The following is a 14660-nucleotide window of genomic DNA, read 5'->3' as shown; positions in this document are numbered from 1 at the left end:
TCAAATAAATTTCAAAGATAAAGACGCTAATCTTGGCATTACGAAACTCGTGTTAATTAATTACAGGTTCTTTTTTTTCCTCGAACAGTTTGCCGGCACGGTTGTAAAATAGTGACCACATGAAGCAAACTATTAATTTCTGAGGATAACATCCACCATATCTCCACTTCATCCCATCATTATGTTGATGACGTATTTTCTGACTCCTTTCTTTACACAGAGGGGCTACTTAACACGACTTGTTAGGTGTGAAATATTTATAATGAATCGTCACAGCATGAACTCAAGTCAGTTTCTCTTTGTAAGTTATTCCGTTTCTCTTCATTTTACTTTCATTTACCTTACGTTCATGTTTTCCTTTACCATAATTTTTCTTTTCCCATTTGTTAGATTTCTTCTTATTTACTCTTACAACTTCTCTTTTCTAAGTTGAGATATTCCACTTATGTCACTTTGTTTCATACAACTCATCCTTTTAATGTCAAAACGTGAGTACGTGGGCTCGGCATGGCTAGGTGGGTTAAGGCGTTCGACTCGTAATCTGAGGGGGCGTTATAATATGTGGGTCAATCTCACTATTCGTTGGTAAAAGAGTAGCCCAAGAGTTGGCGGTGGGTGGTGATGACTAGCTGCCTTTCCTCTAGTCTTACACCACTGAATTAGGGATGGCTAGCACAGATAGCCCTTGGATAGCCTTTTTCTCTCGAAGTTTCATTCAACACTTTTCTATTTTTTTATTACTAGGTATGTTCCAAATATATTTTCATAATAAGTGTTTGTATATTTATATATTAAAGCGATCTTCCCTGTTTTCCGTCCATTCTTCAGTGCTTTGAAGTTATTGTTTTCTTTCTTGAAGAAATACATTGCTATGCGTCAGACCCGTTATTTCTGTTGTCGTAAAGTTAATTCATTTCAATCAACATGCTTTCACACAACATGAACAGATACAGTTTTAAGATCAAAACAATCATGTTACCAAAAATAAGTCTGTCAGTGATATTTGTAAACTTTTTTATCGCTTCATACTTATTTCAGCTTTCTCAGAAAATATCTTAGGGTTTACTTGTCGGATGTTTAAAAATAGTACTATGGCCTCTGGTTCAATAACTATTAATATGAGATAAAAATATTCAAAACTTTTCTTTTTACTACAAAGTAAAATGGCTTTTGAGATTATACTTAGAATTTTGTTTTCAGGTTTTCAATTCGCAAAACGAAATCTAGTTTGTAATATGCACTTATTGCTTTCATTTAATTATTGAAGACGCCCCATGTTATTCAAGTCTCACGATCAGTCACGGGAAATTAAATGCTGTACTACGTAACAACAACTTTACACAGCTTTGTGTCAGTTGTTATTTTTCAAACGACTCCGGTGTTTAAACTTTTCCAAAATTCATAAACTTAAAAAAACAAACAAGATAAAACACACGAATGTTTTCCTTTAGTACAGAGGTATCGGATGAAAGGAAACCGGCCGATCTCCACGCGGATTGGATACAAGTGTTGTCAGTAAAATGTAGAATCACTTTAGATTAAACCAATGGTACAGTTGGCCCGACATCTTTCAAATGCAGAACATCGCACAACACAAGCAGAGGTCCACTATTTGTTAGTTACGATTCAGAGGGTCATCTTTGAGGACTGAACTAGATATTTGGCCAGATTTATGCGAGACTCTCAGTGAACTACATTCCAGTCCCAACAAAGCAGACCTCTAGTAATGATGTCAAAAATACATGTGATAGACCACAGATGTTTTTTTACAGATAAGTCGTTCTCAGCTGTGAAGATAGACTCACAATAGACTAATACTCATTATAAGAGAGTCTACGAAGTGACGCATATCGAGATCATGGGATATCTCTGTCAGCTTATACAATAACCAATGAAGTTACTAAAAGTGTGTCACGATGGGATACGTAAACATAACAAAATATGTGAATTTTCTTACGAAATTTTTTAACCGCAGAAAATGAAAAAGTGAGGATAAGGTAGGATTAAGTAACAAGGAGAATCAACAGTAGACAAAATTATATATTATACATGCATAAATAGCATATGACGTGAAATATCCTGATACAGACAAATTAATTTCATGAAATGTTTAAACTCTTGCAACTTACAATTAGATGTAATGTTGTTTCATGGCTAGTCTGCTCAGAATAAAACCCACTTTAAACATTTTAAAATATGCACGCTTTAAAAAGTGCGAAGTGAAAAGTGTGTAATTCTATGACCACGTCAGTAAAGTCGTCTCAAAACTACTTTATAACTGAATGCCGTCTCTTCCGGTGGGACAGCGGTTAAGTCTACAGATTTACAATGCTAAAAACAGTGTTTCGCTTCCCCTTGGTAAACACAGCAGATAATCCAAAGTGGCTTTATTACAAAAAAACAAATTTAATGTCTCCCTTCCCCAACAAAGGGATCCATATTCACTATTATGAAAAATTAGGTAAAAATAATTAGTTCATTGAGCTTTAATAGTACCGATTGCCATGTGTCCTTAATTAAAGTATTAACGAAACATACTGAGCTACGTACGTGCCTTAGCTCATAAATTGACTTACAATTTAGAACAAGTACGGTGTTCGACTATCCAGATAACGTGTCAGAGGTACATAACGTGCAACATTGATCACAAAATTCTATCTCACTTTACCTTAATTATTTACGCGCTTTTGTTTAGAATGGTTCATATTTATTTGTTACAGTTACAAACTGTATTTTACTGTCTTTATGTTATCCAGACAGATGGCACCAAGAAATAAAATAGAGATTGGAAGTTTTTCTGTTTTGTTATTGTGCATAAAGCTACACAAAGAAGCTATTTGTGCCCTGCCAACTACAAGTATTGAAACCCGATTCCTAGCAGTATAAGTCCGCAGACACTGTGCAACTGGGCAGATTGGAAGTATGAACAACTCGTTATGGACGTGCTTTTATATAGCAGTGTTTTCAGACCAGTAGGACTTGATACTGTTATTACTGATTTATAAATCCCGGATACGGTAGTTTAGTTACAACTAATGTATTAAACAACTATTAGAAGGATGGTTTTGGTCGATTTGGTAGATAAAATACAGTTGATTGTTGAAGGGGCACGTTTGTCAAAAGCCTTCTGACGGATGAAACTTCAGTCTCTAAGCTGAGACTTTCACCGGCGTGATGCACAACTATACGTACAGACTGAAACTTCAACCACAAGTCTTAATGACGGACGCAGTTCAATGAAGATTTAACGGCAGCATAATTTTTAAAACATAAAACTTCACTAGCACATAACTTAAAGACTCAGGTTTGTTTGTAAGATATGCATCATAAATATAGAGCTGAAATAAACCTAATTAAAAAGAACCAGTGTTAAAGTGAAATATCGATTGCTACGTTTAATAAATCTTATAATTTTGTACCATGTTAGAAACCATCCCTTCTTGCAGAAAAAATTTAAAAAAGTGGTTTTATCGAGCTAAAAAAAATTATAATGTACGTGTAATAAAAACCAGACTAACAAATACAATAAACACGGTGAGCAAAATAAAGATGGCGGTTTTAATGTAACGACATACAACAGAAAGAAAAATATGAAAGTGAGGCAGGTTGGCGTAGAGCAAATGTAACGAAACACGATATCAAGAAAATTTTATTTGAAAATGGTTTCAAAAAAACCATTCAGCCTGTTTCCTTTATAGAGATTACACGCCTTGTTATTATACTCAGGATTGCAAAAGTACACTACATTAAAACGATTCTAAATATATAAATCAGCAAGTTCCGCGACAATCACAGCTGGTATAAAGTTATTGCAGAACGGAATGTATCAGAACTATATTTTCACATTGTTTGGTGTAACGTAGGTAGTTAGTGGGTAGTGAAGCAAAATATTCACACACCATGTCATAAAAATGTATTCACATCAGATATTTAAAATTTTAAAAGAAGGGGATATGTATTAACTTAGGAAACCAATTAAAAAAGATCCCTGCAATAAGTCTTACCCTAGCTGTAATAAAAAAAACTACGGCTTCTTGTTACAGATGAGAATTCCTAATCACAAAGGTCAATGACAAAAACCGGTTACGTGTCTCAGGCAAAAGTATGCACAATAATTAATAATTCAAAATAAAAATTTGTTTACCCTCTGTAGTAGCTGGAGAATAAAATGGATATTCATGTTGTATTCCATATGAAGACATATCGATCAAGTCATAGGACGCAGCATCTATGAATTCTCGTGCGGTCGGAGGGTCGAAATAAGCACTAGAAAGTAGTCATCCTTATATGCTAGATGAATTACTGAGAGCTTATATGGAAGAATAGTAAGCCTCGGACATGACAACCTTATGATGTAATCTTTTGCATTAGAAACTACTCTACGAACTATTCTAGAGGACCACGGTTGTTAGGGAGAGAATTTCAAGTTGTGACAACACGGGCTTCATCTGTGGGGTGAGGCTTCACAATCGTTTTAATGTAAGACACTCAGTCCTCTCTCTTTCTTTGTATGTGTGTAACACACTTGCACAGTTGCAGATAAAAATATTTGGGCAGTTAGAAAGAAAAATGCAAAGAAAAGGAATTTTATAATTTCCAGCTGTTCTATTGAAAAATATAAATTCGAGATTTAATTTGATGATAAAACAACATCGCGGATAAAAGAAGAAATAAAATGCGAACATTAATTTAATACTTCGAAAGAAGTATTTGACGAGCAACATATTTCGTATGAATTTTATTCGTTGATAGTTATTGAGAATTATCATGATTGGAAACTCAACACCAGAAGCTAATTGAAAAATAAATAAAAAAGTACATGATTATTAAATGGTGAAAATTAAATCTGAAATTTGTGATCTACCACAAAATGCAATAAAAATCGAGTTAAAAACTTCAGAGTAGAGCAAAGATCTCAAAGTTACAGTAATACAACTAAACACAAAAGAAAAAAAAATCAGAAAGATGATAGAAAGACTAGGTTTATCGAAAATCACTGTGTGGGCTATTACTGACAAATATAGAAAGAAAACAGGAAGAAAGATCGCAACTAGCTCCAGATGTAGGAAAGAGACCGAAGCAAGATTTCTGCAGAATCTGAAAGAAGAATTGCTCGAGGGGCGAGGTGTGATCCTTGGACCACTGAAAAAGATTTGACTTTAGAAATGAAAAACAATAGTCAAGAAATTTACATGCATACAAATTAATGGTAACTTAACAACGTGAATGTCCACGGGCAAAATCAGATGCAGGGTGTTGGAATATTACTGTAAATAGGCTTTGTTTGTTATTTTTTATTTCATGCTTGTTGTTTTATTATAAAACTGTATCTCTGATATATTCTAAGGGGAACACTGGTATTTCGCGTACGAAGTTGTTTTTGATTGTGACATTTTAGTATTTGAATATGCAAAGTTTATAAAATGTAACTTTAGTGTTGTGTACTTAAAGTAATTAAATTAGGTTGATCTGCCTATGCTACTCATGTATGAAGTTAGGTACGTAGGGTTTTGAACGTATCTGATAGCCATGCGAGACGTCTCAATAATTGCGAAGTTAAAACTAAGTGGGTTAAGCCTAATATACAATACATGATGCTCGCAAAACACCGTTAGGTTCAAAGTACCTTTTGTCATCACCCTGTTGAGTTGGGACGGGGGGGTAATATAGTTGATTTTTTATTACTTGCCCTCCATACTCATGTTTCACCAGTTCTGGTACTCTAAGTGTTTATAAGCAAAGAAAGAAATTCACAAAACAAAAAAATCTTAGCACACAAACAACACTGGAAACTTTAAGTATTGACCGAAATATTACAACGCCTCCACGGCTGAAAGAGGAGCACGTTTGATGTGCCGAGGATTCGAACCCGCGACCCTCGGATTACCAGTCGGGCGCTCCAACCACCTGGCTCTGCCAGGCGTCTGGTTTACTGATAGCACATAAAAAGAGGTATACATGTCTGGAAATTGTATTAACAAAACTGTCTAGCTGTGTTTCAGGAAGGGAAACTTGTACCACTGTTAATGAGATGCCGTTTCCAATTGTGCATTTGTATAATTTGTTATGTTAATAACACCGTAAAAGTCTTCATTAAGTTATGAACTGTTATTTTGAACTTACCCCTTTCATACTCGTATCGAGAAACTCAAGAATTCATGGCATAGCCTGGTCGTTAAGGTGCTCGACTAGAAATATACGATTTCGAAACCCGTCGCCAAGCCTGATTATCCTTTGATTTTTTTTCATTTAACAATGAATCTATTGAGTCAACGAAATCAGTTACATAAGTTTTGGTAACAAAATAGAGTACACATTGGCTGTTATAATGTAACTGTCAATCCCACTATTCGATTAGAGTAGTTCAAGAGTTGTTGGTGTTCAAAAGCGGCTTTCCCTCTAATCTATCACTTTATATTAGGGAGGGCTAACGTAGATAGGCCTCTTTATAGCTTTGCGCGAGATTCAATAAAGAGACAAACAAAAGACGAATATTTAAAATATTTGAGTAATTTTGTTTTCAAAGAGAAGTCAAACGGCAACCTTGTCCGTGTTGGAGGAAATAAAATTCGGGAAATGTCTTTGTGGTCAGTAGGAAGTTTCGATGAATTCAAAATTCTATAAGCGTCACAGAACCACAATTTTCAGTTGTTTATGTTTATTATCACTATACTTGCCATTGGAAATACAGACGCACGCTATTCTAATGTCTGTGGTTTGTATTTTTGATTGAAACAACATTTATTTTGTCAGTTGCAGAGAAGAAAAATTGCCCTATAATACTTAATCTTTTAAACATTTTGCTTGCGTCGATTCGAATGGCGTAGTGAGCCATAAGCAGTTTCAAATAAAGTTACTTTTATTCATTAATACAGAGTTTGTGCGGAATGAAAACTACTATTGTTATCTTATTGTGATCTATAACCGTATAAGAGTTGTATATTTACAAAAGAGAAGATTTAGTTGGAGTAACACTTCTGCGATTATATACATGTCAAATTTTATCTTTTTTTTTTCTGTCCAAGACAGAGTGTATGGAAAGAAATACTAAGATGAATCTTAATACAATAGTGATCATTCAAGACACTAAAAACTTTGACAGCTGAGGCATTTAAAGCCCATAGTTGGTCGTCTAAAGTCCTTGGACTTCATATTGTAAGTTTATCGACTTATCATGGTGTAGCTTAGTACTGCTATATTTAACTGTATTTAAATACTATTATACTCAAGGGGGGGGTGCCATCTAAACATTTTTTCTTTGGAAGAATGAACGTTGCCGGGCACATGTCTTAGAGACGAGAATATAAACGGGTACGGGATTGTAGGGGACTTTGCAGTTGGATGTTAGGTTATTAATTAGTATAGATATAAAGTTGTTTCTTTATATTGGTTTAATTTTGGTTTTAATTGTCGTATAAGTAGAGCCTCTTTGATTTTGCATTTGTTTTCCATTTGTATCTGGGTGTTTTCTATGGTTATTTGATTTGCAGTGTTCAAAAACGTGTGAAGGTGTTTTTTTGTTCTTTGAATTTAGTATCCATCTTTCTGCATGTTTCTCCAATATAGAAGTCGTGGCAGTTGTTGTATTGTATTTTATAAATTATGTTTGTTGTGTTTTTCAGTGCACTTTCTACGTAGTATGAACTTTAGTATATACCTGGCTTTTAAATAAATTTAGTGTTTACTGAAATGTTGTGTTCTATTGTAAGTTTTTTTCCAAATGTTGGTTATTTTTTCGCTGATGTCGGGAACATATGGTATGTAGCAGTGTGAGGTTTTGTAGTTTGTTGTATCGTGGATTTATTATTGTTTGTTGTTAGTCTAGGAGTGTGTATATAATTTTTTCCATGGTTTTTTGAGCAAATTTTTTTATGTTGATGAAGTGTTGTTTTATTTTGTTGATTTCATCGTTAATAAACACAGCCACAAAACTATGTTTATTTAGTTTCTCAATATGTTGAGTTTTTGTTTTGTTTCGTGTGTTGAGTCTCAAGGAATGTATAATCCAGTATGGGTGATTTTTCTGTGGATTTTTGTTTTTAATTATGTATTGGTTCTAGTGATCTTAAGGTTATGAAATGCTATTTGGTTGGTTTTTTTCCTGTTCACATGTGAACTTAATGTTGAGGTGTATAACGTTTTCGAACACTGCAGATCAAATAAACACAACATAACCATAGAAAACACCCAGATACTAAATTGGAAAACAAATACAAAATCAAAGAAGCTCTACTTATACAGCAACTAAAGCCAAAATTGAACCAATATAAAGGAACACTTTTATACTAATTAATAACATAATATCCAACTGCAACGCCTCCTACAATCCCGTACCGGTTTATACTCTCGTCCCTAACACATGTGCCCGGCAACGGTCAGTTGCAAACTCTCTCTTTTTTAACCTGAAGATGACCTAGGAAGGTCGAAACGTTGTTCTTTGCTTATCAATGAAAGTGTAACTACTCACACCAGCCTTTCTTAGATACATTTTAAAGAAGTTTTCTCTTGTGTAGAAGTATTCTAGGGTCTTAATCCGCAGTCATCTAACACAACGTTTTGAGGAAATAAATATATATATGGTATTAGAAACTCACCATGACTTCAAGCCAAGTTAAAAGTTAAATCTTTGCCGTGCTTTTGCAATGCATATAAGGACGGTGCTCTCAAACACTTGTTCAAATAGCAAAAGCGGATGAAAATGATAATCTATCCCCTATGGACGGATGTTAATATATATTTCGGTTTAACTCTCAGCTAACAAATAGATACCCATCATATAGCTGGGTAGAATCACGCACGGATGTTAATCTATTTCAGTTTAATTCCCAGCTAACAACTAGATACCAATAGTATCGCTGTGTAAAATGGAACCAGTGAGGTAAAGCGTTTTATTTAAGGACACAAAAGCATGATGTGGGATGGATGCGAGCTCGCAACCACTCGACTACGAGTCCGAAATACGAACCCGTTGAGCCATGCTGCAAAGTTTAGTAAAATTTCGTTATAAGTGCACATATTTCTTATTTCAATGCGTGATGCAATATTTAAGGGAAATATGTTATCATGAGGTGAATGCACTGAGCTCAAAGTTACAAAAACAAACACTTTAAAGTACTGTTTGTTTGTTTTTGAATTTCGCGCAAAGCTACTCGAGGGCTATCTGCGCTAGACGTCCCTAATTTAGTAGTGTATGACTAGAGGGAAGGCAGCTAGTTATCACAACCCACTGCAAACTCTTAAGCTACTTTTTATTAACAAATAGTGGAATTAACAGTCACATTATAACGCCCACACGGCTGAAAGGGCGAATATGTTTGGTGTTACGGGGATTCGAACCCACGACCCTCAGATTACGAATCGAGTGGCCTACCCACTTGGCCATGCCAAGGTACCACAGTCAAATACATTTGTGATGTTTGAAAGGTCTTTGTAAATATGGCACGTAAACGTTTTAGAAACCAACAAAAACCTCTACACTTGTACACGCAACCGTAAGGAAAATAAATGGATTCTAAATAGTAAAGGGAATTTGGATAAAAATCAGATCACAACAATCAACTTGCTGAAAACAAGAATCACTACGCATATCCTCTTGCTAAGAAGCTTTTTTCCTTTTTTTTTGTTGTCGCCAGCCCTTTCTGATTAAATCACCTAAAATAAATGAGATAAAATCTCACCTTGCTTGTTGTCAGTCTGCCTAATTTGATCTTCACGATTCCCTAAGCGGTAATGACGTCAGTCGTCTGGTGATTATTACGTTTGTTCTTGGTTAAGGAGTTCAAGAATTCTGCCTGACCTGGATGGATTATTACAATTTTATTAACTTCGCCCGACTTAAGATGGTTTTGAATTTCGCTAACAGCGAGATATCTTACGAGTCTTTACTTTCGAGACATAAAAGAACAAGACAAGTGGAATAAGACAGCTTTTTCTTTCTTGTAGAAAATTCTGTAAATAAATATCTTTAAATCCTCAGTTACCTTTCATATACTGAACGCGCTCACATGCTTTTTTATTATTAAGAGACTGACTTTGATAGAAACAGTACGTCATCTTTAACTGTTACATATGTGAATAGGCATTAAAAGACAAAAAACAAATAAAATACTGGTTTTGTTTTTAACTGCAGTGTGTGCAAATGATATATAAATGAAAAAAATAAAATAAATGCAATAGGATCGTGGCAGTAACACTATAACAGAATTGTTATAAAAGAAAATTAGGTTATTCCTCTCAGGCGATTTTAATGTTTCACTTACATGTACAGCCATCGGATAAAAGAAAGCACAGCAACTTGTTGCAAGTTGACTACAAATATCTCAAAGTGACTTTTAGAAAAACGTAAGGTCACTATTCATCTAATAATGAAGTTACTCGGACACTTGAACAAGAAAGAACATTATCCACAACATAAGCAGGCGACTCTGACGAATTCGGCAAGACGCAATCGTAGGGTACCTGCTCCAAGACTGCATCAGATGTTCTCAGCCGAACTGGACACCACACTAGTTTACGATAGTTAGAAATGACTTCATAATGCCCAAAAGTTACGTACATTGTGACAGATAGATCACATTCAGTGGACCAGCTTCATGAAGAAATGCTATTCTTACAGACAAGTCACAATTTACTTGATAACTACATAACAGGCACGTGTTCAGTTGCAAATAATTTGATACTGATTTCAAGACTAAATCCCAACAAACGGTGGTGAAAACATAATGGGTGATACTGCTTGGTTCCATCATGCTAAAATGGTCGGCATGTTCTTTCAAGAGCAGGGGGCTAACTATTTGGATTGATCTGTTAACTAATTGGACTTCAGTACTATAAAACGTGTATGGGGTGTCCGTTACATTTAGACAAGTAAAATGACTCTCTAGAATACCCCTTCAAACAGCTCTTGCAGGCGAATCTTATGACATCCCAGGCTATTATGAACACCATGATATCAAGGATACAACATCGATATCAGATTGTTCTTGCTTTTCTTAATAACCATGCATAGTACGTACAGAAATGAATTATCACGAAGTGCAAATATTTAGAGCCATCCCACAAAATGATCATTTACAAGTATAGGCTTAATGATCAATTATTTACCTGTTTAACCAAGAAACGAATCATAACATGCCCGATTTGCGTACCAAACACCGCAGGGAATAACTCACAATATTTGATAACTGAAGGTTTGTACTAACACAAATATCTAAATTACTATATATTCCATTTCTCCTTTAAACTGTTCTAACGTTGCATTAGGGTTTAATCAAGGATTACCTACAAACCATATCTCTGACATAACTGCCTTACAGTATATATAAAAACAAAAGGCCCGGCATCCCTGTCGCGCCAAACATGCTTGCCCTTTCAGCCGTGGGGGCGTTATAATGTGACGGTCAATCCAACTATTCGTTGGTATAAGAGTAGCCCAAGAGTTGGCGGTGGGTGGTGATGACTAGCTGCCTTCCCTCTAGTCTTACACTGCTAAATTAGGGACGGCTAGCACAGATAGCCCTCGAGTAGCTTTGTGCGAAATTCCAAAACAAACAAACAATATAGTAAAAAAATGCCCTTTTAGTTCTATAAAACAGAATTAGAGTTAATGTTTTCACTAAAGTACCTTTCTTATACTGACTAAAACATTTAAAATCAACCACATATTATACCTCTTACAGTTCTGTGCAGAGAATTTGCCCAATTAATGTTTTGAACTATATATATATATATATATATATATATATATATATATAATTTGCATCTCAGAACACTGCAAATGAAATACACACAACATAACCATAGAAAACGCTCAGATATTAAGTATGGAAACAAATATAAACAAAAACAAAATAAAAAAGCTCTATTTACAGCAACAAAAACCAAAATTAAACCAATAATAAAGGAACACCTTTATACCTATACTAATTAATAACCTAACATCCACTTGCAACGTCCCCTACAATCTCGTGCCCGTTTATACTCTCGTCTCTAAAGCACACCATAAGGTTCTCCTACACACATGGGTTATCAAAGAATACCATTTGGTTCACTTATACACTTGAGTTACGAAAGAACACCATAAACTATACGTTTTCTTAATCATGAAGTTAGTTTCGTTTGAAAGAAATAAGAAAAATTATGTGGTTATCCGGGTTTTCCCCCGGATTTGAACAATATAGAATGCGCTTGTTTTAGTTGACGTTTCTTCAATTACCGACCATCGACAGCCTGATGGTCCGTTTATGCCTGGCTAACGATTCATAACTAATGATCAGAACAACTTTGAATCATCAGATAATCCACGTAGCAGCAGAAGCGTTGAGATGGGTGAGCATGGATTGTTCACGCTGCTACATCAAGGGTGTGAGGGTTGAAGATAGACTACAAAGTGTGTTGGCAAGGGAAATACTCAAGATAGTTTTTAAGAGAATTACCTAAAACTCGAGCTTTCTCATTTCTCAGATAGACCTACAGGGGTTTGAACCAGGCTCGCCTCGACAGACATACCGTGTTCGATCACTTTTTTTTTCATTGAATAACGAAATTTTCTAAAGCACGAACTGGTCAACAGGAAATAAATACATCTGTTACATCTTATGACACATACACACACAAAGTAGATTGAGTTCAAATACTCTTTATATCAATGAAATGCCCGAGTGTTTTTTTCTATAAGCTTACTACATGGACATTTAAAATTATGACACACAAAGAAACCAAAATAAGGGGAAATACTTTCAGGAATATTGCAATATGCGAGTCGCGGGATCGAAAGCCGTTGCCGAACGTGATCATCCTTTCAGTCATAGAGGTGTTATAATATGACGGTCAATCTCACTATTCGTTGTTAAAGAGCTGCTCAGCTTTGACAGTGGATTGTTTTAACTACTTGCCTTCCTTCTAGTCCATCACTTCAAAATTAGGTGTGGCTGGCGCAAAGTCTTCGATTAGTTTTGCGTGAAATTAAGCAAATAAATTATTTTTTCTAAAATTGTGACATGAACTGTAAAATCACAAACACTCTTGCACTACACCATGAACAAAGTTAATAGGGCGCTTGACTCGTAATCTGGGGGTCGTGGGTTTGAATCCCTCTCACACCAAAGATTCTCTTCCTTTCAGCTGTGGAGGCATTATAACGTGACAGTCAATTTATTAGTAAAAAGAGTAGCTTTTGACCTGGTGGTGATTGATGATGACTAGTCAGTTATCTTCCCTCTAATCTTACACTGCTAAATTAGAGAAAACTAGCACAGATAGCCTTCGTGTAGCTTTGCGCGAAATTAAATAAAACAAATCTTTTTGACTAAACCTAATTAGGTTCTAGAAAAATATTCGAAGATCAGTATAAACCTAAGGAAAAACACACCAACTATAACGAATATATTAATGTCGCCCCAAATTTCCGCCTTGTTTCAAATATAGATCAAATGTTGAGGTTTATTGTTTCTCACTAAGTCCATCTTTAACTGGTCAGTAGGGTTTGACTGCGTCATTCAACTCAAATGCATCATTATGCAATTCGCTCTCTTTCGGCTTCTGAAATATATCTACGTAACTGGTCAAGATATTTCTGAAGATTTCATAAGTTCTTAAAATAATATATTACATAAACATACACAAGTACAGAACTTTTATCAATCTATTTTTCAACAAGGTAATTTTTATTGCTTGCTTGCTGTTCTTTTTAAGAGACTGCGTCACCATCTTAGTTAAAACAGGCTATTTGATGTCAACGTTAAACTAGAAAAAGGCTTTAGCCAATGGGTAGGTTACAAAAGATAACATCGTCATAGAAAAGGCTTCACTTAAAGCACATTAGACTTTAAAGAAAGTAGTTATGATGTTCTTGTAACGCAATCATTAAACTAAAGCCAGAAAGCAGATAGATTAAAAAAACCCACTAATTCAGTTCAAATTAAACAACATTTTTGCTAAGATTTCCTTAATAACACTTGGAGCAAACCAAAATTCATGAGAAAAGCTGTTCATGTAAGGAATACTTGAGATACTTTAGTAAAAAATCAACTACACGAAAACACCAAAGTATCTATAAAACGACTTACGAATTGGTCCCTAAACCAAACTATGAATGAGCCCTAGAGATCGGATCTTAAATAACTAACTGAAAAGACTAATGAAATTGTAGAGTCTTGCGTACTTTAATTACCTTGGGGCTTTATCTAAATCGTTACTTTTAATAACATACGAGTCTTTACTGAGAAGAATATGGTAATGTTCCATGACAAGAGTTTCCAACGCTAATGTTTGTTTTTTTGGAATTTCGCACAAAGCTACTCGAGTAGCTTTTCACTTCAGGTGAAAAATCCACTGTGCTAGCCGTCCCTAATTTAGCAGTGTAAGACTAGAGGGAAGGCAGCTAGTCATCACCACCCACCGCCAACTCTTGGGCTACTCTTTTACCAACAAATAGTGGGATTGACCGTCACATTATAACGCCCCCACGGCTGGGAGGGCGAACATGTTTGGGGCGACGTGGACGCGAACCTGCGACCCTCGGATTACGAGTCGCACGCCTTACGCGCTAGGCCATGCCGGGCCCCAACGCTAATGGAAGCTTAAGTGCAACAAGCGTAAAACGGAGAAAAAAAGATTACAGGGCACTAAAAAACAAAAATAGTTCTAATTTTGGATTTCCA

General features: G+C 35.4%; 1 protein-coding gene across 16 annotated transcripts in view; it reads right to left on the bottom strand.

The window, feature by feature from the left end:
- The window catches only part of LOC143253296 (plexin-B-like), a 244236-nt gene that overhangs the window by 111374 nt on the left and 118202 nt on the right, over positions 1 to 14660 (bottom strand). For 3 of the 16 annotated variants that reach the window (XM_076506928.1, XM_076506926.1, XM_076506930.1), the window contains one exon: positions 9678 to 9796. The exons of the other annotated variants lie outside the window; for them this stretch is intronic. The gene's annotated coding sequence lies outside the window, so the exon portion shown is untranslated. The remainder of the gene's footprint in view (positions 1 to 9677; positions 9797 to 14660) is intronic. 16 annotated transcript variants of the gene reach the window in all.

This window comes from Tachypleus tridentatus, chromosome 6 (assembly GCF_004210375.1).
Source record: "Tachypleus tridentatus isolate NWPU-2018 chromosome 6, ASM421037v1, whole genome shotgun sequence".
NCBI classification, from domain to species: domain Eukaryota; kingdom Metazoa; phylum Arthropoda; class Merostomata; order Xiphosura; family Limulidae; genus Tachypleus; species Tachypleus tridentatus.
The sequence above is the reverse complement of the archived record's forward strand: the minus strand, read 5'-3'. Positions and strand labels throughout refer to the sequence as shown.